This window comes from Lithobates pipiens, unplaced genomic scaffold (genome assembly GCF_037356315.1).
Source record: "Lithobates pipiens isolate NorthernLeopardFrog02 unplaced genomic scaffold, aLitPip1_a1.2 Scaffold_25, whole genome shotgun sequence".
Classification (NCBI taxonomy): Eukaryota; Metazoa; Chordata; class Amphibia; order Anura; family Ranidae; genus Lithobates; species Lithobates pipiens.
Genome location: NW_027507787.1, coordinates 80634595 through 80660454, shown reverse-complemented (window position 1 = coordinate 80660454; position 25860 = coordinate 80634595). Strand labels below are relative to the sequence as shown.

General features: G+C 42.8%; 1 protein-coding gene across 3 annotated transcripts in view; it reads left to right on the top strand.

The window, feature by feature from the left end:
• The window catches only part of GRID1 (glutamate ionotropic receptor delta type subunit 1), a 1763123-nt gene that overhangs the window by 175759 nt on the left and 1561504 nt on the right, over window positions 1-25860 (top strand). The gene's annotated exons all lie outside the window — the stretch shown is intronic.

Below are 25860 nucleotides of genomic sequence, written 5' to 3'. Positions count from 1 at the left end.
ATTTAAGCCTCCTCCTCCCTTCGTTCCTCAGTTATGGTGTTTCCTCCGGCGGGGAGACATCGCCAAGGAACCTGAAGGCTGAATTCGGTTGGTGAATCTGAAAGCTATCCGAGCGGAGCCCCGGCCTCGTTCGGCTATCCGACCATTTATCGGTCGGTCCGGGACAGTCCTATCAGCGGGGAGCTGAAGTGTTCGTACTGTCCATATACCCTAAACTTCGCTTGGGGAAGCAGGAAGTTTATGGGGTCGTCTGTTCGTTCACCCGTGGGTGTTTCAACGGAACAAACAGTCCAGTCGGCTGGGGAAGCTGAATACTCGACTGACCTTTACACGCACTCCAATCTTCGCTTGGGGAAAGCAGGAAGTCTTTGGAGAGGTTCATCCCTGCGTTTCGCCCAGTGGGGTACTGAACGAAGGCGTCCAGGGCCCCCCTGTGTATGCAGCCGGCTGGGAGCTGGAAGCCGGACCGGTAGGCGGGCGACGTCAGTTCCGGTGGGGGCGGACCCCTTCGTTCAATCCGCGTCTTCCGGTTCCGGACGCGGCACGTGAAGGGGAACCTAGCGTTCGGCTGGTGCAGCCTCTCTTTCTACAGTCTGCACAGGTAGCTGTTGGAGGCACGTTCGTACCACGCTTCCTCAACGGGAGAATGTCCGAAGCAGAGGCTTCAAGAACTCCTGGAGATAACAGCACCAGCCACTCAAAGGTAATAGCCCTGGAGAGGGGTTCCCTTACCTTATAACCAGTATCTCCACTGGTGTGTTTTCCCCCTAGGTGGTCGGGGGGGAAGGGCAGTGCATCTGGGATCCAGGTGGAGATTGATCCTAGGAGGGGGCACTCCCGGTGGTTCTCTTAAGTAGTGCTGGTGTTTCTTTTCTTTTCTTTTTAAAGTTTATGCTGCTCTCTCTCTTTTGCTTCAGGTATCTCAGAAAGACTTAAGCAGGTCCCCCCTTGGCTCTTGGAGGAAGTGTCCTTCATGTAGAGCCTCTTTGGGGAATTCCTGGTTCAAGGCACTTTGTAAGGAGTGTTTTAAAGGCCTGGATAGCTCAGTCTGTAGCTCTGTTTGGGTGCCATTAGAGAGCAGGCAGCAGAACAGGGTGCAGATCTGGCGGCTTCTGTAAAGGTTTCAATGCCCTCAGCTCCAGAGCACTCTTTTCACCAGCACAGCAGAGTGTTCCACCTAACCCAATGGTTGTTCCTCCCACAGGTTAGGGAGAATCCAGAGGGTTCCAGAGGGAAGTTGAGGAAGAAGTGGACAGTGCCGTCTCAGACTCCCAAAGGGAGACTGAGGGTGAGGACTTGGATGGGGAACCCAAAAGAACCTCACGGTATAAACTTCCCCTGGATGAGATGGAAAGGCTCTTGAGAGCTGTCCAAATCACTTAGGAGGCACTGTCACCCCACGATCAGATGTACTAGGGCCTAGGAGGAGCGGGTGTTCCCGGGTCATGACGTCTTGATTGATGCCATCTAGGATGGCAGGATCCCGAAGGAAAACTTTTCTTTTCTGGTGCATTAAAGCAAAGGTTTCCTTGGGCGGAAGAGGAGGCTCTCATCTGGAATAAAATCCCCCGGGTTAGATGCGGCCTTTTCTCAGATGTCCAGGCATACTGACCTGTCCTTGGGGACATGGGGGCACTTTTAGACCCTATGGTTTGAAGATGCCTGGGTTTTACCATAAGGAAATCTCTAAGCCTACCATAGCAGCCACAGTGGTGGCTCGTAGTACAAAGTATTGGCTTATCCAGATGAAGCAATGACGGCAGAGGAGTCTTTTCTATCCTCCTTTTCCCGTGCTGCTTTAGGCATTGGCATACTCTGCGGATGCTTCGGCTTAATTCATTCGATGGTATGCAAGGTCCTCGGCTCTGACCAACTCAGCCTGGAGGGCCTTAAGGCTGTAGACATGGCAGAGGGACAGGGCGTCCAAATCAAAGCTCGGTGGAATCCCTCTTTAGAGGAGACCTGCTGTTTGGGCCAGGTCTTGAAGCAGTGCTATCGCATGGCTTATAAGAAAGAGGCCTTTCCCCTTAAAAAAAAAAAAAAATAGGGGGAGCAGTTAAAAAGGGTCCTTCTTCCCCCAGTGGGAGATGATCACCTCCAATCAGTTTGTGTTGGGGATCATCAAAAGAGGTTACCGTGTGGAATTTTCAGAGCTTCCCCCTTTGAGACTCCTTGTCACTGAGCTGACAAAAGGTGCCTTTCTTTCCTCTGCAGGAGTTAGAGGAATAGGAAGTGGTAATAAAGGTCCCAGCAGATTAAATAGGCAAGGCTTCTATTCTCTCATTTGGGGTTCGCAAGCCTGTGGAAAAGTTCAGGCTCATCCTGAGCCTGAATCGTCTGGGTGTCTTGGTCACCTACAGAAGTTTTTGGTTGGTTTTAATCACGGGGTGAGGGCACCTCTTCCACCAAAACTGTTTCAGGGCATCGATAGTAAAGGATGCATACCTGCATATTTCCAACGCAGAAAGCCACCAGCGTTTCCTCATGCTGGCAGGGATAACCTCGGTAGGGGTGCTACACCTTCAGTTTAAAGCACTCCCCTTTGGGCTATCCCCTTCTCCCTAGTATCTTCACCAAAGGGGGTCACCTTCCTGCGATGGTAGAGGTCCTGTCCTTCCTGCGTCTCAGGGTAGTCTCTGTGATCGTGTATCTTAACGATCTTCTCCTGTTTGTCCCTTCTCTGGCGCAGTTGAACGGGGATCCACAGCTTATAAGGGACCTATTAGGGAGCCTGGGTTGGCCTCTGAACCTACGGAAACTCATCTTAAACTTCTTCCCAAGGGGGTCACCTTCCTGAGTAAAGAGGGTCAGGTTGAGCTTACTGACATCCACGCTCCTAGCTGTTCAGTGGACGGGGTTACGTTACTGTCGTCTGCAAGCTATTCATCTTGAAGGTTTGGGGCCACAGTAGAGGGCCTTAGGACTCTTTGTTTTCGGTTCTAACTCAGGTAAAGAAGCCAGGAGCGGTGGCGTGTGACAATGCGCACCGTCTCCCAAAGGCGCAGTCTGCGGTTGGATTGCGTATGTCTGAGTTCTAGTCCACCCTGTGTCAAATCACGAGGGTCTCTGTTGCTAGCTTTAGCACGGTAGCTCATGACTGATCACCGAATGGCAAAGGTCACAGCTGACAGTCCCGTGCTGGCAAGGTAGCAGTGAGTAACCGACTTAGAGCATTGAGATAATACTACATAGCCTGTATTTTAAAGTCCCTTTGGCGGGATAGGGGAGCATGTTTGTCACAAGGCCTAGAGTGGATTTGGCCAATATCCAAGAAGGAGGGAGTCAAAGAGACCCTCAAAATTGGAGGGAGTTGAGAGCAGTAGATCTGGTTCTCAGGACCCCGTAGAGAGTGCTCTGGGGACATTAGGTAGCAGTCATGGAGACAATCCCTTGGCAGTGGCTTACGTCAATAAAACGGGGGCTTCTGGAGCAGAGCCTTAAGGGCCTTAGCGAAAAGCCACCCTCAGATGGGCCAAATGTTAAATTCCTGTCCTTCCAGTGATCCGGTGGAAAGGAGAGCAAATTCAGGTATTAGATGCCTCAGCAGGAGAACGCGGGAAGAGAGCAACCAGGTTCTCAAACAGGACGTTTTCGAAATGATCACCCGGGGGAGGGGGATGCCCTCGATAGACTTCTTTTTCCCCAAGGGAAAACGCGAAAGAAGCCATCTCCTGTTCTATGAGCAGGGGAGATGGGATGTCGGAAGCAGACGCACTAAGCACAGACTTAGGATTTCTCTAGGTGCTATGCTTTCCCCCTTCCCGTCCTGATTCCCGTCTTGATTCCTGCAGAGTTGAGGAAGTTCTGGTGACTCTTTCTAATCGCACCTCATTGGCCCAGGAGGCCGTGGGTCTCCATTCTTAAGGGCCTGTCGGTGGAACTCCCCTGGGTTTTTTCCCAGTGTCCAATCTGCTGCCCCCAGGTGGAACCTTGCAGCTTGGCTACTGAGGAAGTTCCGAATGGCAAAGGGGTCTCAGACTGTTAGTAGCCACTCTTTTGAATGGCAGGTAAATGGAAGCTCAGACCATTTTTTTGAGGGTATAGAGGCGGTTCAATAGCTGGTGCTCAGAGAACTCCTTCAAGGAGCACAGCTCGGGGGCCGTTCTAGAGGTCCGGCAGTCAGGGGCAGATAAAAGGTTAGCCCCGAAACATTGGAGAGTCAGGTATCCGTTTCAAGCGTGTTTCTGAATAGACTTCTAATGTCAGACCTTGGGATAGTAAGGTTCTTCAGAGCCTTAAGTAGGTGAAGACCAAGCCTTTGGTCGCCCCCTTCCCAGTCGGGATCTTGCTTTAGTTTTACAGGTTCTCACAAGGGAACCTTTTGAGCCGTTAGAACCTTGCTCGTTAAGATTGATCACTCCCAAAACTGTATTTTTGGTGGCAATCACTACAGCAGGGAGAGTAAGTGACTCGAAGCCCTTTCTATTAGGGCACCTTTTTTACCTAAGGTAGCCTCTAGTTTCCATAAGAATACAGGAGATTGTGCTACCTACTTTCTGTTCGAATCCAGTAGGAGAACAGGAACACATGTTTCACAGATTAAGATGCTAAAAAGATGTGTTCTTCATTATTTGGATTGCACAAGGTCAGTTCAAGAAATCTGATTCATTTTTTGTGTTGTTTTCTGGGGCTAGGAAGGGTTCCAAAGCCTCTAAACGTACGATAGCTAGATGGTTAAGTTAGCCATTGGACAGGCGTACGTGACAGGGAGGTTAGGTCCTCCAGTTGGGGTTAGAGCACACTCAGCCGGGGCAGTGGCAACTTCTCAGGCAGAGTGGGCTGGGGCATCTCCTGCACAGATCTGTAGTGCTGCAACGTAGTCCAGTGTTTCTACGGTTGTGAAACATTATAGACTGGATCTTCTGTCAGCCAAAGAACAAGCCTTTGGCCGTATAGTACTGCAGGCAGTGGTCCCACCCTAAGGTAATGTACTCGCTTATCCTCTCTAAGGTGGCTGTCCTGAAAGACGATTGGGGAAAAATGGAATTACGTACCGGTAATGTCCTTTTCCAGGAGTCTTTCAGGACAGCACCGGTTCCCACCCAAATTGTTTGCAGATCATCGGGAACTCATTACATGAGGCCGTCAGGTAAGACTTAAAAAGTTTATTTGTTTGACGTGTTCTTGTGTCTCCCCAGTTTGGCCGGAGGTACTCTGGAAGAACTGAGGAACGAAGGGAGGAGGAGGCTTAAATCATGAAAATGAAGGCGGTGTTTCCTCAGAGGGGAGGAGCCGGTGTCTCTCTAAGGTGGCTGTCCTGAAAGACTCCTGGAAAAGGACATTACCGGTACGTAATTCCATTTTTTCCATTTGCAAAATCTAGGTGAAATGGGGAATCGTAAGGGCAAATTTTACTAAAATGTTAATGAAATTTCACCTTTTCATCTCTGATCCTCTGTATTAAACACGGGGGAAAAAAAAAAACTTTTAAGCCTCATCCAAAAATGATATAGAAGAAAATAAGGGCACTGTAATATGTAATAATCATGCTAATTGATACATCTCAAAATAAGTGACAAAATTAATTGGGAATATTATATATAAAAATAAATAAGGATGTCACCCTTAACCAAAAATAACAAATATATATCGTCTCAACCAAGTGACATTATATATATATATATATATATATATATATATATATATATATATATATATATATATATATATATATATATATATATATATATATATTCCCATCAAAGTGATAAATATATCCTATAAACCACAAAAGTAGTGAATCAGTGAGAAAAAAAGTTCTTCATAAGGAATTCATATATATTATAACATCCGTCTTCCAACCGATGTCTTCTACCAGATATTGTGTGATCCTTCACCAAATATAAATGACCGTGAACACCCAAGGTGAAATGAATAGATCTGCTTACCAGATCATTTTGACTTCCTTCCTAAGAAAGATAGTCAAACTGCGCTTTGCAGGATGATGCCTGCTCGCATAAAGATGAGATATGGAACTTTTAAGGCTCTTCCTCCTCAGTGTTGAAGGCAGGATATACAAAGTAAGAAAATAGTATCCATAGCATAATACTGTTTTATTAAAATGCGAATAAATAAATCAAGCCAAATAGCTCCTTGCATTAAAAAGTGCCTATCCCGGCACTGGGGCTGCTGGTGTATCGAATGGACTGCTGATAGATGAGGTCAACTTGTCCTAATGCCTGTAAAGTCAATGCGTTTCGCCAGATATTTTGGCTTCTTCAGGACTCGCACACATGAGGAAAGTAAACAGGGAAAGTACCTGTGCTGATGGGCTTTTGGACTGTTGTAGATCTTGCTCTTGACATCACTTTGGGATGTTTCTGAAATCATTTAGAAAAGACCTGCATTTGACTTCTGACAATCCAATTGACACGTGCTCCAACATGGTCCATCAACCAGACTCCTTATATCTTATTTATTTACCAAAAAAACCTTTTTAGTCGTATATTCCTTCCTATTTTTCTCAGGGTTGCTTACAAATTGAACGCCTTTTTGTTCTCTTGCCTAAATGATTTGTGCTTCTTTGTGGATTAGCACTCCAGGGAGATCAGTATCCTAAGCAAGAATCTCCTTCCTTGCTGAATTAGTATCTAGTTACGTGTATTTATGTTGTGGCAGGCACAGCATCTGTTCTGGAAAGAACTACAAACTGATTATTCTAGTTATAAAAGAAGAATATACATTTAAAGGCTTGAGGAATGCCATATTGTTTCCTTTTTATTAGCATCATTGTATATATATTAAAGATGATCACCTACTTATAATTGTGTCTTTGTGAATAAAATGGCATTGTGGAAGTTATGGGGATATATGAAAGTAGTTACACTTTGGCAGATGCACTGTAAAATTTAAACAAATATTTTATACTCATACTTGTGTAGTATATGTTCCTGTACAAATTGGAATGCTGATCGTAAAATAACCCTGGTTGTAATATTTTAAAGAGCATCTTTTTAAAAGCTCTGCGGCAGACTTAACTTTTTATTACTCTACAAACGGAGCAAGATTTTGTTTTCAAAAACATGATGAAAGGCAATATTATGCTTTATTCACATTAGTATTTTGTGCATTAACCTAGATAATCTGTAAGTCTGGCTTTTCACTTGTCACCCACTGATACTTACCTTTGCCAACTCTCAATGCCTCTTCTTTCCAGATGTGGAGGGGCATGAGACCTCCTCCCCAATATTGCGCTCTGCTACAATTAGCCAATTGTTTCGATTCACCTTGATTTCAATGATATATTTGTTCTCCACCTGTGGACCTTGCCACAGCAAGGTACGTCATTTCCGGCCAAGCATTGGGAGATTAGTGTCATCAATCCCAGGAGTCAATGGACATCTGCCAATTTCAGAATTGCAATGAATGCGCCACGCTATGCGCATGCTTGAGAATGGGAGGCACATGCTGAATAGCCAGCAGCACCGTATTCCAGAAAGAGGAACGAGTGGGCTTCAGATGCCCACACTAAAGATGGGAGCGTGCTCCCTGGGGGCTACGAAGTAATTTTTTTTTTTTTTTAAAGAACATGATGTAGAATACTTAATATTTACGATGGAATGTGTATAAAATGTATTAGGTGTGAACATCCCAGGGGTGGTTTAAAAAACAAAAAACAAAAACAAAAAAAACAAGCTGGAACTCTGCTTTAAGTTGAGAGCTCTGTTGGAATGGCATTAGAAAGCTAATTTTCCAGTGATCCACCCACATGTCATTGTGACATTGTATTAACACATTTATGTAAGAAACTTCTGTTTTTAATCTTAAACTTTGAAACTGTTTAACCGCTTCCCAGCCGCCTCATGCAGAGATACTGTGGCAGATTAAGGTGTGCCCTTTAAGAGGTGACTCGTGAGCGCGGGCCCTGGGAGCTCCATGCCCGCGATTGCGGGTGCCGCAGATCCGATATCTGTGGGTATAACCACGATCATATCTCGGTGAGGAAGAACGGGGAGATGCTAATGTAAACATGCATCTCCCATTCTGCCTAGCGACACTGTCACTGATCAGCTCTCCCTATAATCGGGAACGGTGATCAGGGACATGTCACACGCAGCCCCCGCCACAGTTAGAATCACTCCCTAGGGCACACTTAACCCCTACAGAGCCATCTAGTGGTTAACCCCTTCACTGCCAGTGACATTTTTACAGTATTCAATGCAATTTTTTAGCATTGATTGCTGCATTAATGCCAATGGTCTCAAATATGTCAAAATTGTCCGATGTGTCCGCCATACTGTCACAGTCACGATAAAAATCGCTGATCGCCACCATTACTAGTGAAAAAAAAATTATAAATAAAAATGACATAAAACTACCCCCTATTTTGTAGACACTATAACTTTTGCGCAAACCAATCAAACGCTTATTATGACATTTTTGGTAGAAAAATATGTATATTTTTTTAAATATTTTTTGGGGGATATTTAGTATAACAAAAAGTAAAAAATAATGCATTTTTTTTTTTCAAAATTGTCACAATTTTTTTTTTTGTTTATAGTGCAAAAAATAAAAACCGCAGAGGTGATCAAATACCACCAAAAGAAAGCTCTATTTGTGGGGGAAAAAAAGGACGTTTTTTATTTTTTTTCGGAGCCACGACCATGCAATTTTCAGCTAAAGCGACGCAGTGCTGAATCGTAAAAAGTGCTCTGGTCAGGAAGGGGGTAAATTTTTCCGGGGCTGAAGTGGTTAATTAGGCTTTTGAGCTGATTAGCTGAAGAGTATACTGGGAAATGTTTTCACTGTTCTTTGGCCTGCCCTGCCCATGTGCACCTTTTTCAATTTGCTCGTTATAAATTGATCTGAGCAGCGGCCATTTTTGCTTTGCTGGCTGTTATTGAGGGTACATCAGCCAAGCATATTACAATGTGGTTTAGAAAAAAATAAAAACATGAGTTCATTGCCAGGTCTGTCTTCTGTTGTGTTCACTGCTAGTATTATATGGATACTTATCAGGCAAAACAACAAGCTAAAATTGGAGCTATAGCCTTTAAGGGTTCATTTGTGGCTGCCTTTCCTGTTTACTAACAAACAGTGGATGGAACTTAAGTGGTTGTGAAGGTTCAGTTCAGTGAATCTTGAAGAGTGCAGACGTCATAGATTATTTAGAGTAAAGTACATACATGTTATCACCTTGTATTGATTGTCTACTAAGAGTTCCATGCGACTGCCCATTTGTTTAGTCGACACTTACATAGTGGTGATCTTTTATTGATCATACTTGAGAGGTTTGTTAAACATACATACCATGGGCACAGGAAGAATATATATCTACATAATTTTTTTTTTTAATTTAGAATTAAATTACTTGGTTTCCATAACTATGAACTTAAGATGGAGCCTCATGCTACCAGGCATGTGCCTTATCCATGTAAGATTGGGAAAAACCGGTGTATATAATGTATTGTTTCTCTCCCATAACCAAATGAATCATACAAACGTAAAAATATATGACCAAATCAAGCCTTGACTAGTTGTCAGTAGGTTCAGCACAGTGGATTAACATTTTTCATGAAGTAGTCAAGAGAAAATTACTTTTCTTACCCGTTTTTACTGTTATATTTTCAGTTTTAAAACCCACAACTCCATCTGAAACCTTAGTTTTGGAGTGGAGAAAGGGTACAATTTCAGCTTTGAATTTGTGGTCCAAGACCCCATTGGAAGGCTTTTCCTTCCTTATTGTCAGGGCAAGAAGCAATGGGAAACACATACTGCAAGAAAACACTTTATCAGTAATATGCTATCAGGTTATTACCCTCTGTCTCTTTACGTCCCAGTGACAATTATTTTTTGTCATGGGGACAAGTAAGTAAAACATTTTTTCTAATAGGTTCAGAGAGAGAATAAAAACGACAGTAGTGGTGTTTACAAATCTATCTAAAAAAAAGTGTGGCTATAAAATAGCTCAGGTCAGTATCAAAACCATCCAACCTCCAACTATGCTTGAGCAGCTAATGAAAATTGCACTCTTTTCATGTACCAAGTCTTCTATTTTTCCTGTAATGCAATCTAATGTGTCAAACAGAGCTACCACAGTGGTGTTGAAATGGACCAACCTCCTTAGTTTTCAATAAAGACTAGGCGCACAGTGATGTAATAGAGTATAGTTTTGTTTACATTCATAGGCAATAATTTGACATAAAGTGACTGTCACTTGCTGAAATAAGCTTATCCTGTAAAATAATAAAGGGAATACCTACCTCTTCTGCTGCCCCATTGAACATCTCCTTTTTATGAAGAAATCCCTGATGGTGATACTTTGAGTGATCTGTTGTGTTCTCTGTTGAGTTTAGTGGTTCTTCTAGCTGAAACCTATATCTCCACTGAGTCTTGTAGTGATGTGGAGGTCTAAAAATACAAAGCGCCGCGCGGATAAATATGTTAAATAACATACATACAAAAACTGTGCTAATGTGCTGATGGAACCATGGAAAAAACTTGATACAGCAAATTATTGTATAGTAATCCCATATATCACTCATGCAAAAAAGTGCCAATGTGCTATTAAAACAATATATTAACTTCTTAATTATAAATTGTAAAGTCCCAAGTGTGTATTAAGTGCTCAAATGTCCATTATAAATACATTTAGTGTGGACTAGAATGGATCCTTGTGAACTTAAGTGCCAACACTCTCAGATGTGTGACCGCACACGTAAGTTTGGTCAAAACACACAGTTAAATCACACCCTTGGGCCCTGTTGGTAGACTTTGCAAGCTCATTTGCCACTCAGAGATTGTATCCTCGGTGCATAAAAAAATAATCTGGTATCGTTTAAAACCACACTTTATTTGAAAATCCCTTTACATGGGTACTCACACTTTCACAGCGCTTGTAGCACACCAATCTTTATCCAGCAAAAATGTTTATATCCCGTTTGTTTACACACAGCAAGTAGTTCTAATGCTGCTGTTTCTGCCCAAGCCGTCCTTTCCCTAGGATGAGCTTATTTATGTGTGTTTGGTAAAGCAACAGAGCAACTTTATACTGAATCTGGGCTTTGCCAATGCAGGGAAAAGCAACAGGTTAGCTTTAATGTAGACCTCCAGAGGCACAAGTACATATCATCCTTTATTTCCCCTACCACAAGAAGTGAAAATAGAGCCCCGTGTAAGCTATGAGTAGTGGGAATTATAAATATTAATATTAATAATAGTTTACACAGAACTATGGACTTTCCTCTGCTGATTGACCCAGCACTCACATGGAGAGAGTCATCTGCTCCTCCATACATGGCACTACTTAGTATTTCCTTTGGATTCTGGCAATATTTAGGACAGCAGTGGAGCAAACTAAAGTGGAGTATATACTACTAGGAAGGGGGGGATAAAAGCAGACCTGATACTTTGCCCTCGATTGTCAGAGCACAGGTTTGCTTTAAGCTAAAATGTGACTTTACTTAAAAAACATCATGGCGGGACATTTACTAAAACTGAAAGAGAATCTGGAACAGCTGTGCATAGTTACCATTCAGCTTCCATCATCAGCTTGTTCGATTAAGTTTTGAAAATGAAAGATAGCAGTTTATCAGTTGCCATACACATCTGCAACAGTTCCTCCTGCCCCTTCATCTTTTCTTTTAGAATTTGCCTAAGAAAAAGGTAAAGGCTTAATGTTATTTTGAAACTTTTTAAAAGCCTTCAGTTTACACATTGCAACCCTTAGCTTACAGCAGAGTATTTTTTGTTGATATTATTGTGTTGCCCAGTGCTCTCAACTTTTCACTGAAATTTTCCCTAATGTATTCCAGCGGGGTCATGATGATGAGTGCCACAACATTTGCCAGGCATTAATACTTAGCCCACAGGGTATAATAAAATCCTTCAAGTATGGAAGTCAGGAGTCCTGCTGAAGGCTTGGCCTTTACCAAAAACGTATAGAGAGAGCATCAACTACAAAAGAAATATTGAAACATCAAACCCAGAATCCCACAGCTGCAGTAAAAATAAAAATGTCAGAGTCATGCCACCGGCTCTTGAGATTATTTAACTAGAGGGGAACAGTGGCATTTGTCATTTGTTCATTTTTCTTTTATCAAAGCATGGATGTGATCTGAGGATATGTTAGTTTTAGACTGACAATTTCATCACGACTCTTATTAGACTGCAGAGCTAGACTAGAGCAGCATGTGCATCTGTGTTCTATTTAAGTCATTAAAGAGGTTTCTTGGCTTTTATATGCACTAGCAAAAATGAGCCTGTTTGCACACAGGAGGGCTCTGCTAATGAACGCAACCAGTGTTTTTGGTTATTTGAAAGTGTGAGACCAGTGTGGGCTGTGCATTCATAACAGTGTGTTATGATGTTAGCCCTGTAATGTGATTCAACAAACTTTGTGCACACCTGACCATCACACTTATGTAAGTGTAGCGGTACCCCCATAGGGGCTTCTGAAAGTTCTGACCCATCTGTCACCTTGCCCAGCCCGGCATTCACCTCCCAGTCACTTTTGAGACAATGAACAGTCCGTGTGATTGTTTTGTATTTTTTTTTGAGGGATTTGAACTTGGATAGGAATATATTGGATGCCTAGTAAAACAAACAATTGGTTGACTGTATATCAATCAGTTGGGGCCACTATACTCAGCTACTCCAGTCGCCTCCAGCACATCTCTTGCTTGCAGACTTGTACTTTTTCTCTCTCTCTCTCTCTCTCTCTCTCTCTCTCATGCACAACACTTTACTCCAGGCACAGCTAGCACATGGTTGGGCCCAACTCTGACTCAGTCAGGCCTCAGCAACTGCCTTTTGCAGGCAGGGATGATGGGTCCCTCTTTAACCACTTAAGGACCGCCGCATGGCAATGTACGTCGGTGAAATGGCACCGACAGGCACAAGCACATACATGTACGTGCTCACCTTCCAGCGGGTGGGGGGGTCTGATCGGACCCCCTCCCGCTGGATGCAGCGGTCCGTTTTGCTTCAGGAGCGATCCGGGATGAGGGGATGGCCGTTGGTTTCTGGCCACCCCCTCTCGATCGCTCCTGGCGAATGAGAAGCTTCCTCCCCTGTGTATAGTAAACACAGGCAGGGAGGAAGTGATGTCATTCTCCTCGGGGCGGTCTTTTTGACCGGACTACGAGGAGAACAGTGAAAGTAAGTGTGCACCAACGCTACACTGACATGTAGGCACACATCGGCACACAAACCCCCCCTGATCACCCCCCCAATCGCCCCCTGATCCCCCCGCCCCCCTCCCCCTCCCAGTCAGTGTCACTGATTGCAGTGATCATTTATTTATTGATCACTACATTCAGTGTCAGTTGTGACAGTAAAAACTGTCAGGGCAGTTAGTGTTAGGTCCAGGGTAGCCCCTACCCCCCCAATAAAGGTTTAAGCCCCTGATTGCCCCTAGAGTTAACCCTTTCCCCCCCCCTTTGCCAGTGTCACTAAGCGATCGTTTTTCTGATCGCTGCATTAGTGTCACTGGTGCCGCTAAGTAGCTAGTTATTTTTTTTAGGTTCACCGCCAGGTTTTTATAGCGCTAGGTACCTCGATATACTACCCAATAATGGTTTTAACCCCCTGATTGCCCCTAGTTAACCCTTTCACCAGCGATCACTGTATAAGTGTCACTGGTGACGCTGGTTAGTTTGCTTTTTATAGCATCAGGGCACCCACCATTTATTACCCAATAAAGGTTTAACCCCCTGATCACCCGGCGGGTGATATCAATTAGGTTTTAGGGTCAGGGTCTGCGTCGCCCCAGGCAGCGCTAGATTAGTGCCAGTACCGCTAACACCCACACGCAAAGCATAAACCTCCCGTAGTGGTATAGAATCTGAACAGATCAATATCTGACTGATCAGATCTATACTAGCGTCCCCAGCAGTTTAAGGTTCCAAAAAAACGCATTGTTAGCGGGATCAGCCCAGCTACCAGCTAGCACCTGCATTTTGCCCCTCTGCCCAGCCCACCCAAGTGCATTATCGATCGATCACTGTCACTTACAAAACACTAAACACATAACTGCAGCGTTTGCAGAGTCAGGCCTGATCCTTGCGATCGCTAACAGTTTTTTTTGGTAGCATTTTTATATTTAAATCCAGAAGGCAGTGCTTGGTTTTCGGGGTTCCGTACGTGGCTAGGCTCCCAAAAAGTCCCCCACATGTGGTATCCCCGCACTCGGGAGATGCAGAAGAATTTATTTTGGGGTGTACTTTTACGTATGCCCTTAGCATGTGTGAGCAATATATCATTTAGTGACAACTTTGTGCAAAAAAAAAAAATTGTAATATTCCTGCAACTTGTGGCAAAATATAAATATTTCATGGACTCAACATGCCTCTCAGTAAATAGCTTGGGGTGTCTACTTTCCGAAATGGGGTCATTAGGGGGCGGGGGGGGGGTTGTGCTATTTTGGCATTTTATGGCCTTCGAAACTGTGATAGGAAGTGAGGAGTGAAATCAAAAATTTGCACCCTTAGAAATGCTGAAGGCAGTGATTGGTTTTCGGGGTGCCGTACGCAGCTAGACTCCCAAAAAGTCCCACATATGTGGTATCCCCGTACTCAGGAGAAGCAGCAGAATATATTTTGGGATGCAATTCCACATAGAACTATGGCATGTGTGAGCAATATATCATTTAGTGACAACTTTTTGTAAACTTTTTTTTTTTTGTGTCATTATTCAATCACTTGGGACAAAAAAAAAATATTCAATGGGCTCAACATGCCCCTCAGCAATTTCCTTGGGGTGTCTACTTTCCAAAATGGGGTCATTTGTGGGGGGGGGGGGGTTGTACTGCCCTGCCATTTTAGCACCTCAAGAAATGAGATAGGCAGTCGTAAATTAAAAGCTATGTAAATTCCAGAAAATGTACTCTAGTTTGTAGACGCTATAAATTTTGCGCAAACCAATAAATATACGCTTATTGACATTTTTTTACTAAAGACATGTGGCTGAATAAATTTGGCCCTAAATGTATGACTAAAATTGAGTTTATTTCGATTTTTCTTATAACAAAAGTAGAAAATATAATTTTTTTCTCAACATTTTCGGTCTTTTTCCATCTATATCACAAAAAATAAAAATCGCAGAGGCAATCAAATACCATCAAAAGAAAGCTCTATTTGTGGGACGAAAAGGACGCAAATTTCGTTTGGGTACAACATTGCATGACCGCGCAATTACCAGTTAAAGCAGTGCAGTGCGAAATTGTAAAAAGACCTCTGGTCCTTAGGCTGACAATTGGTCCGGGGCTGAAGTGGTTAATGTAGCAAAAATTGAAAATAGAAAGTCTTTAGTGCTAGCTGGCCTATGGTGGACTACTGCTCCCAGTAAATCCCCTTCAGGCCCTGCAAGCCCTCCTGGCTGCAGCTGCCTGTCCTCACTGCCCGTGACATTGCAATCCTCACTGGCTCCACACCCAGCTCTGACAGTTTCCTCTCTGGCGTGCCTCTCTAGTCCTCCTGACTGCCCATGTCATTAGCCTTCCTGGTTGCAAACCGCTGATTCCCTCCTGAAGACTTGCCCAGCAGTATTATCTCCTGCTGTCTGCTCTGACTCCTCTCTGTGCCTGCTGTCTGGATCCCTCGTAGGTTCTTGAAAGGCTCCATCCTGCATCAGAGTCCCAGGCCCAAGGTCCCCCCCCCCAGACTGGGGAGCTTCCCTTCAAGGCCCCAACAGCCTAGTACTCCGTCCTTAATTTTTCCACCCGACAACTCCTTCCAAGCTGGGCTGACGCTGGGTATTTCAAGGAGGCCTGCCCCCTGCCAATCCTAGTTTGGGATTGGTCAGGGCTCCCTGAGACACCCCAGACAACTCCACCTCACTTCACCGCCTCTTCTAAAATCCTCTAGAAGCAAGAGGGAGGTAACTGTGGAATGATGCTGTCTGTGAGTCACAGCTGCTGCTCTGAGCCATTCCCAGCCCACACAGATCAAAACAAACAGGCTTAGCTTCCAGCTAGGCCTGCCTAAAATCCTCACTTCTAGCACCTACTTGTGTGGAGGATGCTATATAAGCTTGTTGGGCCTCCCATTACTATGTCTTTAATTTGAAAGAAAGTGTAGAACGTGTGGTATTAGGTAGATTATACTCATGTGGTAGGTGCTTTTTCCAATGAATTACACCAGTCAAAACAAAACTCAAGGGCATGGCAGCTCACTTTAAATAAAATGAAAAGTTCAAATAGACATCAGTTGCCCATGCAGGGGGTTTTCTACAGCAATATGAGCAAACAAAAATACTGAGCCATCTGGTCCCCTTGTAGGCAGCACTGCTGCTCTTCTTACCAGACCCTCTGACTGTTTTGTCCAGCTCTGCTGGTTCTCTTGGCTTTATTTTCAGCACCACACAGGTTTCTGTGATGTAAAAAAACGAGAAAAAGAAAAATCCTTTCAGAACTTTTTCCAAGTAATGTGACCTATAAACTGTAGAACTCAGTTGGGTAAGTGGAGGGAAGTAAAAAAATAAATAATATGGTTGCATAAGTGTGCACACCCTTAACCTAATGCCCCGTACACATGACCAGACTTTTCAACATCAAAAGTCTGACGGAATGATTCCGGCAGACTATTCGAACGTGTGTGGGCTGCAGCGGACTTTTGATTTGCAAAAGTCTGACAGACTTTAGATATGGAACATGTTTCAAATTTTTCCGACAGAACTCTGCCGGACCCAGTTCCTACTGAGAAATCCGTCTGTGTGTGTGCTAGTCTGACAGACTAAAACCGACGCTAGGGCAGCTATTGGCTACTGGCTATGAACTTCCTTATTCTAGTCCAGTCATACGTCATCACGTTCGAATCCGTCGGACTTTGGTGTGATTGTGTGTGGCCAAGTCCGTTCATTCGGAAAGTCCATCAGAACTCTGTCAGAACTCCGTCGAAAGTCTGTCAGACTTAGGCCGCGTACACACGGGCGGATTGTCTGTCCAACTTAGTCCGCTGAACAGTGTTTCAGCGGACAATCCGCTCGTGTGTGGGCTTCAGCGGACTTTTTCAGCAGACAGTCTGACGAACAAAGTCTTACGGAATTTCCGTAAGACAGTCCGTTCAAACTTGGTTTTGTCCGTCCAAACTTGGTTTCAGCGGACAGTCCGCTCGTGTGTAGGCAAGTTGGACGGACTAAGTATGGCGCATGCTCAGAAAGGGTTTACACGGCCGAAGGTTGCATTGCAGTGTATAGGACGTCGTTTTTCTAGTCCCGTCGTACGTGCTGTACACGTCATCACGCACGCTTTCAGCGGACTGTCTGCTCATCGTGTGTGGTCAAGTCCGTTCATGCAAATTTTGAACAGACTGTCTGTCGGATTGTCTGCCGAACTTAGTTGGGCAGACAATCCGCATAGATCAATGCATGCTCCCTGCATGGGCACGATGAAAACAATTGTATTTGATGTACCCTTTTCATATTAGAACACCCCACTGAGGTGATCTGAAAAATGCAGACATGCTGCATTTTTTTCTGTACCTCCACTGCATGTCCGTGTCGGTCTCCACTTCGATGAATAAAATGGATGAGATGTAATTTGTGACATTTCAATAAAGTTTAAAAGAAAAACGTTGCCTTGCACTTTAACAACGCAATCTACCAACCATCTCTGCCGCTATACATTGGACACAAGCCTATACACCAGAAACAGCTTGTTTTAGCGTATGAACAGGCCCCAAGGGCTTTAACAGATTAAACTATTGGCTTTATATCGGGTAACCTGCACAAGTAGCATGTAGTAGCAATTTATTGCAGTCAATCCCACATGACTGGAGGATTGTGTAATTGTGCAAGATTAATCATTGCTACATGGTACAGTCTGCTCTGAGCAGGATATTCCATATGGAGTTACAGCAGCTCACAAAAGTGTGTACACCCCTCACATTTTTGTAAATATTTTATTATATCTTTTTATGTGACAACACTGAAGAAATGACACTTTGCTACAATGTAAAGTAGTGAGTGTACAGCTTGTATAACAGTGCTTATTTGCTGTCCCCTCAAAATAACTCAACACACAGACATTAATGTCTAAACTGCTGGCAACAAAAGTGAGTACACCCCTAAATGAAAATGTCCAATTTGGGCCCAAAGTGTCAATATTTTGTGTGACCACAATTATTTTCCAGCATTGCCTTAACCCTTTTGGGCATGGTTGTCAATGGAGTCCTCTTCCACTCTTCCATGATGACATCACAGAGCTGGTGTATGTTAGACTTTTCGCTCCTCCGCCTTTGGTTTCAGGATGCCCCACAGATGCCCAATAGGGTTTTAGTCTGGAGACATGCTTGACCACTCCATCACTTTTACTCTCAGCTTCTTTAGCAAGGCAGTGGTCATCTTGGAGATGTGTTTGGGGTCGTTATCGTGTTGGAATACTGCTCTGCGGCCCAGTCTCCAAAGTGAGGGGATCATGCTCTGCTTCAGTATGTCACAGCACATGTTGGCATTCATGCAGCTCCAGACCATGACACTTCCACCATCTGAACCAAATAAGTTTATCTTGGGCTCATCAGACCACAGGACATGGTTCCAGTAATCCATGTCCTTAGTCTGCTTGTCCTCAGCAAACTGTTTGTGGGCTTTTTTGTGCATCATCTTTAGAAGAGGCTTCATTCTGGGATGACAGCCATGCAGACCAATTTAATGCAGTGTGCAGCGTATGGTCTGAGCACTGACTGGCTGACCCCCTCACCCCTTCAACCTCTGCAGCAATGCTGGCAGCACTCATACATCTATTTCTCAAAGACTACCTCTGGATGCTGAGTAAGTGCACTCATCTTCTTTGGTCGACCATGGCGAGGCCTGTTCTGAGTGGAACCTGTCCTGTTAACCCACTGTATGGTCTTGGCCACTATGCTGCAGCACAGTTTCAGGGTCTTGGCGATCTTCTTATAGCCTAGGCCAGCTTTATGAAGAGCAACAATTCTTTATCAGATCCTCAAAGTTCTTTGCCATGAGGTGCCATGTTGAACTTCCAGTGACCAGTATGAGAGAGTAAGAGCGATAACACCAAATTTAACATGCCTGCTCCCCCTTCACACCTAAGACCTTGTAACACTAATGAGTCACATGACGCCCGGGAGGAAAAATGACTAATCTGGCCAGTGTGGACATTTTCACTTGGGGGTATATTCACTTTTGTTGGCAGTGGTTTAGACATTAATGGCTGTGTGTTGCGTTATTTTGAGGGGACAGCAAATTCACACTGTTATAGAAGCTGTACACTCACTACTTTACATTGTAGCAAAGTGTAATTTCTTCAGTGTTGTCATATGAAAAGATATAATAAAATATTTACAAAAATGTTAGGGCTGTACTCACTTTTGTGAGATACTGTATGTGCTCCACCTGTTTAACATTCAATGTTATGCATGGTGATTGATCGCTAGTGATTTCTATAGTGAAACTTCTCTATTGCAAATCTCCTGGGTATAGCCTAATAGGGGGACTGCCAGCAAGTGGTTAAATCCCCCCATAGCAAGAGGTTACAAGTGGACTTATAACTGAGCTCTTAAATGTGCAGTCTGTATTTTCTTTCACCATTATATTTTAAGATAACACTAAAAAAAGGTTTAAAGATGCTGTCTATTTACCGCTCTAAGAAGATAAAGGACTTTTGAAGTATAGTATTTCTATAAAAAAAACGTCAGTTGGCTTGGCAAATTATAAACTGAGACCAGACTGGAAAACAAACGAAATACACAGGTATTTTGAATAGTGTGCTGAGATGTGGCAACAAGGTTGATTTAAAACTTGCCTCTGGGTCCCATGTCAAACAGATGCCCATTGTAGCACCGGGAGGTTACTTGTTAGGCATGGGCATCGTTCAGAGAGCACTTCGCATTTTCTCAATGAATTCAAAGTGTTCTCTGATTGGTCAAGATGGAGATTGTGATGTCGCCACCTGCCTTTCCACCTCATCCAATCGGAGAACATTTTGCAATCATTGAGAGAATACAAAGTGTTCCCTGATTAGAGCCGAGCCTCCTCTGTTCATAGTTAAGCAGGGCAGCTGCTCAGTACAGGACCCAGAAGCAAGTGGAGATCATTGTAATAGTGTTGCCTACTACAGTGATTTCCAAATTCCAGGGGAATCCCACAGGTATGGCACATATATACTTACATTGGTCTACACTACACCAATGTAACTATGTAAAAATTGCCATACCTGAATTTCAGATATAAAGAAGCACGGTAGCAAAAAAGTATTTTGGTAACTGTATGGGGTTAATACCTTTAATAGTCTAAAGTCAGTATAAAAAAGATTTTTTTTTATTTCTCATACTTTTAATTATAGTTATCTCCATTAACATGCACACTAAGCTCTCCAGCACAGGGGTTGGTACAAACTACTTAACACTGCAGGGGGTGCTTATAATGGTCAACATTGCATTAAAAAAAAAAAAAAAAAAATCTCTGAATGTTTAAAATATGTTATCTGGAGTGGAGATGAACTGTAATTTGTAATTTTCTCAAAGTCTGTTTAAAACTAGGGTGTCAACACTGCTGTCATTTTTCTACTGTGTATACATTGTCACCCTTTTAAAAGAAGTGGAAAAATACTCAACTAGCAGGGTCAACGCGTAAAGAAATGTAGAATTTCTCTAAGTGTTTGCTGAGTTATGAGGTAATAGGGTCGAAACACAATTTTTTTCTTTCAAAATTGTTTATTGTATTTCATATATATATTAAAATCATATTAAAAGGTACATGTATGTTGGTTGTTCTGAGTAGGCTACACTGTTGTTTCCTCTACATGTTTCACAGACAACAGCTTCTTCAGGAGTTGTGTTGCCAAAATCTTTCTATTTAAGCTAAGTTCTCAACTATCAGCAGGACTCCTTACTTCTAATTAGTGCTGTTGCTACTGACTTTTTGTCTTTAGAATCCAAGGTGGCACTTAACCATTGAAGGGGAAATTCTCATAGTCTGGGTATTGCTGTATGACGATATCAATTACCCATATGGGGTAGAAGAAAAGGAAAGGAGGCCCTAGTCTAGCCCCACACACGACACTTGCTTAAGTGCCGCTTGGATTTCAAAGACAAAAAGTCAGTAGCAGCTACACTAATTGGAAGTAAGGAGTCCTGTTGATAGTTGAGAACTGAACTTGGCTTAAATAGAAAGATTTTGGCAACACAATTTCTGAAGAAGCCATTTTCGGCAAAACATGTGGAGGAAACAACAGTGTAGCCTATGCAGAAGAAACCACTAACTCTAATGTTTTGCTGTATATGGATAATGTACCTTCCAATATGATTTTAATATATATGAAATTAAAATAAAACATTTTGAAAAAAAAATTGTGTTTTGGCACCATAAAAATACCAATATGCTATGACTGTATTGAAAAAAAAAAAGGTAAAAAAGTTGTTTATTGGGCAACTTGGAAACAGAAAAACTGCTGTTAATATTAGTGAAATACTGCATCATATGACATTTTTCATATTGCCAATAGTTCCACTCTCACTGAAAAAAACCATCAGTGGCTTTCAGGTTATGTTGCTGATAAATAGGAATTTCTTTCCCAGCTCCGAGGTAAGAAATCATAAGGTATTGTAATGTGTCTCTTTTGAGTCTCTAAAACAGTAGGTACAAAGCCGCTCTTCACTGAAATGAAAGAGCTGCATGGGGATACCGCCCAGCAGATAATAGTATGTTCATTTAAATGGGTCACAGGGGAGATGAAACAAAAGCCCCGCAAATGGAAATTAGCCAGCGCTGTCAACTTCTTATCATGAACTGAGTAGGACAAGGTTAACATAGCCGCCTGGAATAAAAATGACCTGCTGTAATAGGGGTGCTAGAGGTAGTTGTAGATCACCACGAAGAGTATGTCTGCTTATGGGCTTTGATTAGTGGCCACGAGGCAGTAGATGTCACTATTCATTCAGCGTATAGTTCCGAGCAATGTAAACTTTGACTGCTTTCACGGACTAAATGTATGCAATTAAAAGCCACTCAGCGATGCCTTAAATACAATAGATCAGCCAGCCCTGAAGATAACTATTTAACAGCTTCTTATAATCTAGAAACGTTTGTTTGTTTTAGTTTCCGACAGAGTGTACCTGAATATGTGCAGCCATAACTTTCTGAGTTAAATGCCTTTATGACTGATGAATCTTTGATCTAAGGATCTTTGATCTAAAGCTTGCAGAACTTGCAGTCATAGCTGATTTTATCAGACACACCATGAGGCATTAATTTACTTGATGATTTTACTCTAACTGTATTCTGCTAATGAAGAGAGATTTAGAACACTCATAATATTTCTTTGTGGGTAACGCTGGTGTGCCTTATGAGTTGTCCACAAGGTTTTTGCCCAAAGCCAAGAAACCTCATGCTTGATTTGTTTTGCAGTGCATGTTGCCAGTTTTTATTTGTTTTGGATTGCAATACTACACTGCTTTAGCTAGTGATTGGTTTATTTAAGATTCTCTTTTGCTCTATACCAGATATTCTCAAACTCCAGAGGTTCCTCCAGGGGTTGTTAGTGGTTCCTTGACCTGTGGCTGACTGAGCTCCCACTTTATGGTGCTTGCTTAATTCCAGGTCCAGTGCGGCTTGGCAAAGCCAACTGCATGACACCAGTGTAACACACCCCATGTAGGAGCTGCAAATGAAAGGGATTCCCCTGCACAGCCATGCAAACTGAATCTTCACAAGCACCCAGAGTCAGAACATTTTTTTTTTGTATTCATTAGAGGGTTAAAAGCTTGGATAGGGATGGGAGGTTATAGAATGCCCATTTGACTTCTGCAAGCTTCAGGGACAACTTCATATATATATATATATATATATATATATATATATATATATATATATATATATATATATATATATATATATATATATATATATATATAGTCTCCTTCACTTTCCTCCTGCACACACTTGCTTCCTCTTTCTAAATCACTCCTGAGATGATCTAACGGGCTCACTGTCAGATTAGCAACAGCCCATTACAGGCAGGAACTCACAGGCTCCTTTAAGTGTAGCTCAAATGTAGTGAAATTGCATGTTACATTTCCTCTGTGGTTGCTGATCCCATCACCACCTCTTCAGGCACTGCCAACCCACCTTGCTGCAGCTGCTACTTTCACTAGCCTTCCTGGCTGCCTCTCTTTACCAATCCACCCGACTGGCAGTCTCCCCCCTTTGTTAGTCCCTAACAGTGTTGCACTACTCACTCTGTCCTCTCTTACTCCTGTGCCTCCAGGAAGACCACCTTCTGTGTTTTGTCAGGATTCTTTCAGCACCAGAGCCCTGGCTCAAAGGCAGAACACCCCCCCCCCCCCCAGACTAGGGGGCACAACTGAGGGCCAACGACAGCCTCCTTAACACTGTATCTTCAACTTCCACCTGACTGCCCCTACTGGCATGGCTCATCAATATTTAAAGGTTCACAGACTCTGTGCTAGGCCCACTCCTGGGGATTGGCCAGAGACCTCAAAATATGGTAACCAGCCCCTCCTAGTCTCCACCCACTATCTTCCAGAACGTTTTCCAACACTCTGGAAACAGGAGGAGGCTTCAGAGAGCTGCTGAGATGAGTTAACAAACCCTGACCTCTAATAAACCCTGACCCAATTAAGACTCACCAGCTTAAGAGTGAGTCAGAATATGGTTTGCCTACACTCGCTTCTAGCACACACTTGAGGTTGCTACACCAGTATTATTTTAGCGTCCATAAGAGATGTGTTCTGACCACCACTGTACAGGGAGCGCTCTTCCCACTGGCTACCAATGTTGTATAGTTACATAGTTAGTCTAGCTGAAAAAAGACACAAGTCCGTGTATTTCAGCCAGTAAATGTGGTAATTTTTCACATTGACCACCAATGAATTGCCTTTGCAGGGGTTTATTGACAGCTGAAAATGGTTTTAAGGAGGCTTTTCGGTTCTCGGGAGTATTTTTTGTTATTTTAATTTTTAAAATTTTTAGTTTATGTTGAGGCCTTTTTTTTATAATTTGGGTGTTCAAAGCAGGGCATTTACTTGTGACTGACCACCTGTTCTTAGAGCTGAATTTTGTTTGCAGAACACTGCTGCTTCCTATTGAAAGTAAATATAGGCCTTGCCTTGCTAGTTTAAATTGTCCTCCTATCAGCCATTTTTATGCTGTTGTGTTATCTGCAGTCTCTTAATTCATGCAGTAAAACATCTGCCTTTTTCTTTTTCGCCTAGTATATTTCGGCTAATTCTGCCTCAATAAAAATATCCTGCTGCTGGCAATTTTACACTGCTGTATCATCTGTGTTCTCTTAAGAGATCAGGGACTGCCCATTTTCCATTTGCGAATCAGAGCAGGTCTATTACATGCTTTTTACTGAAAAGCATGTGTCACTGGTTTAAAAATCAAATCTGTGGGGACACAATCAGGGGACAAAAATAAACACCCATTTTTAGTACAGTGAGGAAGGATTGGAGTATGTGATTTTTTTTTCTTGTCTGTGCAGGGGTTACAAGGAGAGGAAGCAAGAGAAAATATCCACAGTGGGGTCACAGGAAAAAAAATGAAATCCTAACAACCTTTATTTTGTCCCATCTCATCTATTCTAAATACAATGCAGTCTGGTCCTGGGATAGTGACTGAGAGTAACATGAAAGCAAGGAAACTAGCATTTGAAAAAAGATAAATCAGCAATGACTGCATCCATGTTTCTCTTGCGAAATGTTTCCTTTAAACTGCCCAGACTCTTTTTTTTTTTTTTTTCAGTTAATTGCCAACATTACTTTTTTTCTATCTCTGTGAAGAGAAAAATGGGCATACACCTCTTTCATTGACCTCTGGTGGAAAATCAGCACAGTAGGGAATTTTTTAGTCCAGAGAGAGAGAGATTGATCAATGCAATAGAAGCGGAACTGGATAGTCCCAGAGCAAAGTTGCCAACGTACTTAAATAAATATATTTTTGGTCTCTTTAGCTGTTCTCTAACACCTTAGCCACTTGACCTCTGGAAGATTTAGCCCCCCTTCCTGACCAGGCCATTTTTTTTCGATACAGCACTGAGTTACTTTAACTGACAATTGAGCGGTTGTGTGATGCTATACCCAAATTAAACGTATGTCCTTTTTTCCCCACAAATAGATCTTTCTTTTGGAGGTATTTGATCATGGTTTTTATTTTTTGTGCTACAGTATTAACAAAAATAGACCAATTTTGAAAAAACTAAAAACAATATTTACTTTCTACTAAAAAACATATCAACAGGATAAGAAATATGGGGGGAAGGTGGATCATATAGGCCTCAATAAAGGGAATAGGTAATTAAAGAGACAATTGAATTGAGGTTACGTTGAAATCTCCGCCGTTAGAATGTTTGTAAAAATTTGTAAGAAATGTTTTATCTTCTTTGTAAATGACGTTAAAAACTTGAATAAAAAATATTAAAAAAAAAAAAAAAACAAAAAAAAAAAACACATCCAATAAAAAAAAATCAAATGTCTTCATCAATTTAGGCCAATATGTATTCTGCTATAGTACCTGATCACGGGGATGTGTTTTCAGCGTGATCCTATCACGCTGGTTCTCGGCGGCAGGGTACTGTACATCTTGCGCTGGCTACAATAGGAAAATGTCACATTTTCCTATTGCTCGGACGGTGGCCGTTCCATGTAAATATCTTCTAAATGGTACACATTTAGGAGATATTTACGCTACCTTTAGGTAAGCTTTATTATAGGCTTACCTATAGGTAAATGTCAGCAGAGGAAGTTTTCTTCCTCTTTAAAGCGGGAGTCCGCCGGGACTCTGCGTTTTTTATTTTTTTTAAAAGCCAGCAGCTACAAATACTGCAGCTGCTGACTTTTAAAATAGTGATACTTACCTGTCCAGCGCGCCCGCGATGTCGGCACCCGAAGCCGATCTGTAGATCGTCTCTCGGGTGCTGCCGCCGCCATCTTGGGTATGGGAATC